This window comes from Arachis ipaensis, chromosome B05 (assembly GCF_000816755.2).
Source record: "Arachis ipaensis cultivar K30076 chromosome B05, Araip1.1, whole genome shotgun sequence".
NCBI lineage: Eukaryota > Viridiplantae > Streptophyta > Magnoliopsida > Fabales > Fabaceae > Arachis > Arachis ipaensis.
The window spans coordinates 143271360-143276189 of record NC_029789.2 but is presented as its reverse complement, the minus strand read 5'-3'; positions in this window follow the sequence as shown (position 1 = coordinate 143276189).

The following is a 4830-nucleotide window of genomic DNA, read 5'->3' as shown; positions in this document are numbered from 1 at the left end:
TCTTTCCCTTTTCTTTCTTTCTTTCTTTTTCCTTCAAGTCTGTGTGTGTGCTGTGAGGAAGAGGGTGTGAGGGGAGTGAGTGTGTGTGCGGTAGTGAGAGGTGAGTGTGTTAGAAGAGGGTTAGGGTTTGGTTTGAAAAAAAAGAGGAACAAGGGGTATTGTAGGGATTTTACATTCTACCCTCCTTATAGAAATTTTCGTCCTCGAAAATTGATATAATCTTCAAAACTTTACATGATTTTAGCACTTTACCGAACATGAGAAATGAGCATAACGAGGTGCAAAAGTTACAAGATAGGATCCGGATAAAACAATGTCATTGGCATTTCCCTACCCTCGTTCCCTTGACAACTCAGATATACATAACCCTCTTCACGTCGTTCGTCAATCTTTTCTAAATACAATCTTGGTTCTGTAGTACATATCCATGGTAGCAACCAGTCTTATGTCAAGTGTTCGAATTTCAACTTTCTGAACTTCCGCATCAGTAGCTGTGTCCTAAAGAACTAACGTATCGCTTGCTATATCTGAGAATCGCACGTGATGTTGAAACAAACACGAGTATGTTTAAAAAGATTCTAAACTTAGGTAGAAAAGAGCAAACATCACAGATGGTGTTCGCAAGAATTCGGGGAGATGCGTAAGATCGCAACTAAACAAGGATATACAAAAACGGTGAAGCATGCCAAAAAGAGAATCAATCGCATCTTAGTAAGGAAATTTGAATCAAGAACTTTGATAGAACAATAAAAGAAAAGATGGTGTATGAAGTCAAAATAAGTTTATGTTGGATCAAAGAAGTACGAAGTTCACAAGAGATGGCCACTAAAATCAACAGTAATATTCACAAAGATTTAAGAGAATGACTAGAAACACAATTAAATAACACACAATCTTTTAGAATTAAAGAAGAGGAAGAACATACAAAGCCTAAAAATTTTATAATATTTATCGAGCAAAATAAGAACACTAGGACAAATGAAGTTAAAGAAAACAATAAGCAACAGCACTATAGGTAAGGAAAGCTAAACAGCAACAAACATACAACGTAAATAAAATACCCATAACAATTATAAATCCAAATCCTAAGCAACAAGACAAAGACAATAACAGAGAGACAAAGCAAAACAACAAATAGAAGATTTGACCGCACCTTTTAGAAAGACAATTGTACAATTATGAAAATTAAAAACAGTAATTGTCACAAAAATTAACATCCTCATTTTCTCTTATCTAGAATTCTTTGACAAAGGCCATTTGAAATAATTATTGCCATAACCTTGAATATTAAGTATACTAGAATAAAATTTAATAGCTTTTGACTATAAATAAAAGACAAATAACGTAAATCATAATGAGAAAATGCAAGCAATCATCTCATTATTCCCAAGGCCAAAATTCACCTATAATCATATAGCTAAACTTAGTATGAAGTTACAAATAAATTCACATATAAAATAATAATAATAATAAAACTAAAATTTAAAGTATTGGCAATTAACACACTAGGATCAATTATAATAACTACTTTCTTTTTTTTTTATTTTTTTGGTTTAAATCTCCAATTATGAATTTGCTCTTAACATAATCAAAGCACATAGCAAAAGAATTTCAGAAAATTAGTATGAAATTAGATTTCTTGTAAAGATAAAACACCAAAAGAAGAAAAAAAAATCATGTTCATAAATATATATACTTTATCTTTTTTTTTTTGGATAAATAGAGAACACACATGCAAGTATAACTATAGTTATAGAAAAAGTTGACTATTTTTTTTTTTTTGTGAAAAGGAGAACAACAACTATAAACTATAAATTACCAATTGTAAACAAGTCATTATGCATACACTGATGCACATTTTATATAGACAAATATCTATATCTGCTTTGCAGCAGTTTTCAACCGATATTAATGGCTCCTAAAATTTTAATAGGCATAAGAATTAATAAAATGAAAATAGGAGCATATAATCATCAATGGTTGGAGGAAGATGTGAAATCCTTGTAAAAGAAATTTCTCAAAAGAAAAAGGAAAGGAAAAGCTTAAAGTAATGGTGAGGTTTTATGTATAAAATACATTCTGATAGAAATCAAAACGCCAAATGCTGAAATACTTTAACAACTTCGCAAAGAGTCAAGAATTATAATAATTAAATACTTAAATGAGTGCAAAGCAAGAAAACAGAGCTTCCATAATTGTGACAAAGAAGCTAATGATTAAGATGTAAAGCAAGAAAATATTCAAGTAAATACTCCATAATACTAATAATAAAATTAGCAATAACTTCNCAAATTAGAAAAGTTTGCCTACTCCTTAGTAATAGCCTCTCGAAGGCTACGGCCTTACTTTCAGGCTCACACAATAAGAGTTCGCACGAACCAACCCATGAAGCAGATCCTCCAAAAGACGGATATTGCAGGAAGAATGGTACAATGGGCAATAGAGCTCTCCGAGTTCGACTTAAAGTATGAAACTCGGACGGCGATTAAAGCCCAGTGCCTCGCCGACTTCGTTGCTGAATATGCAGGGGATCAAGAGGACAGATCGACTACCTGGGAACTCTACGTGGATGGATCCTCCAATAAAACAGGAAGCGGCGCAGGCATAATATTGGTAGATGAAAGGGGAACCCAGATAGAAGTTTCCCTCAAGTTCGAATTCCCAGCTTCAAATAATCAGGCAGAATACGAAGCCTTGATCGCAGGATTGAAGCTGGCTGAAGAAGTCGGTGCTACGAAAGTGATGGTATACAGCGACTCCCAAGTGGTGACCTCTCAAATAAGTGGGGAATACCAGGCAAAAGACCCAACTATGAAAAGGTACTTGGAGAAAGCCTCGGGGCTCCTAGGGCGCTTTGCAGAAACCGAGGTGAAGCACATAACTCGGGATCTAAACAGCAGAGCAGACGCCCTATCCAAGCTAGCAAGTACCAAGCCAGGAGGAAATAACAGAAGCTTGATTCAAGAAACCCTCCAGGAACCTTCAGTGGTAAAAACGGAAGACACACTAGAAGTCTTTGAAGTGGTCGGATTAAACCTCGGATGGATGAACCCCTTAGTCGAATACCTAAAATTCGACATCCTCCCTAAGGAGGAAAAAGAAGCCCAAAAAATCCGAAGGGAAAAATGTAATTCATGAAACATCAAGTTTCGTTGAGAAATCAAATAATTTTAAAACTAGGGTTATTAAGGGGTACATAATAAGAAAGCATGGTTTATAATAATTAGTTGAATATAATAAAGAAAAAAAATTCGTATAAGTAATTTATTTTGCTTTAAGAAATTAGATATCTAGTCTTTTTTATCAAAAATTGTCAACAATTCTTTTCAATCTCTAAGATCTACTTCCAAATATCACAAAGGCACTACAGATCAAGAAAATCAATCTCCCTAAACCTCTGAGAATAAGAACAATAGTTGAAAATAAGGAAATTTTCAGAAAAGCAAGGGTTAAGAAAATTCTCAGGTTTCAGATTATACTCAAAAGCAAAGTTCATCTTATAATCACCAACCAAAGGGCAAGCGTTCACAATCTTTCTCTCAACTTATCAAGCAGGAAATGGTTCCGTGACAAAAAGTCATATTCAGCAACAAAGAACCATAATGGAAACAGATCATCAATTAGAAAAATAAAACTAAACTTCTAGATCGAAAAAGCTAACTTATCACCCAAATAATTCACTACACTTAAGCAAAGAAAATCAACAATCGAACAAACAACGATAACACTCTATTCATATGTTGCATCACATAGTCCTTCTTGAGCAACTAAATAGCTGTTTTCAAAATTATTGATTTGAAAAAAAAGAATCAAAAGCTAATCAAAATTATGTTAGCTTCAAAAATCATCAACATAAGAAGGAAAATCTCAATATCGCTTATCAAATCCAGAACAAAGCATCTCGATCAGAAACTCAGCAAATTCATGCAATCCACAAATCCAAATACAATTCTATAAGGAAATCAGATTGTAATTCACAACAAACATAAATCAAATCTTTTAAGTAACTCATGAACTATTGACATTAGGAATCATAGAGAACAACCCAAAGACGAAGAAGATTAAAGCACACATTCACAAAATCGGAGAAAATTAGAACTAGCTAGGAGAGAAATCGCGAACCAGAACCAAAACTTAAACCCTTGCAAAAACACATTCGAGAAAATCTACCAAAGGATATGTCAAGATTGGGTACAAAAGGACAAGAGTAGTAAGAAGCGGAGAGGACGCATGCTCTCAATAATCAGAAGACAACAATGACATAGAGGACAAAGAGGACATTCCTATAGGCCTTTGATAGTGCCACAATTTGTACAAATAGGCGCGCTTCTATTTATACAATTGTGATCCTATCATAGGACACTTGCTCCATATTACACAGATTAAACCTAAGCTCTGATACCACTTTGTCACGGCCCAAAATGAACCATGACCGGCGCTCAGAGAAACAGTTCCCTAGCAAGCCTATCAGACTCAAATATAAATTAAATAAGAAAATTACAAATATTTTAAAGAAATTTACAGTTTCTAAAACGAATAATTTCATATTTTTAATAAAAGGTAAAACAATTAGATATGGATGGATCCTGCCTGTGATATATGGAGCATATGACGTCTAAGAACTCAACAAAAATGAAGTACCAATTGCAGATCATTACTCTTGAATAGAAGGCTCACACATTCAAGTATTTGTTCCTGAAAATTATTTTTAGAAAAACGGAATGAATTTTGCAACCCAGTGACTAGACAATACATCTATAATCCACATGAGACCATATAAACATTATCATAAAAATAATCTTAGTTAGAAAATAATAATTTATATGAATA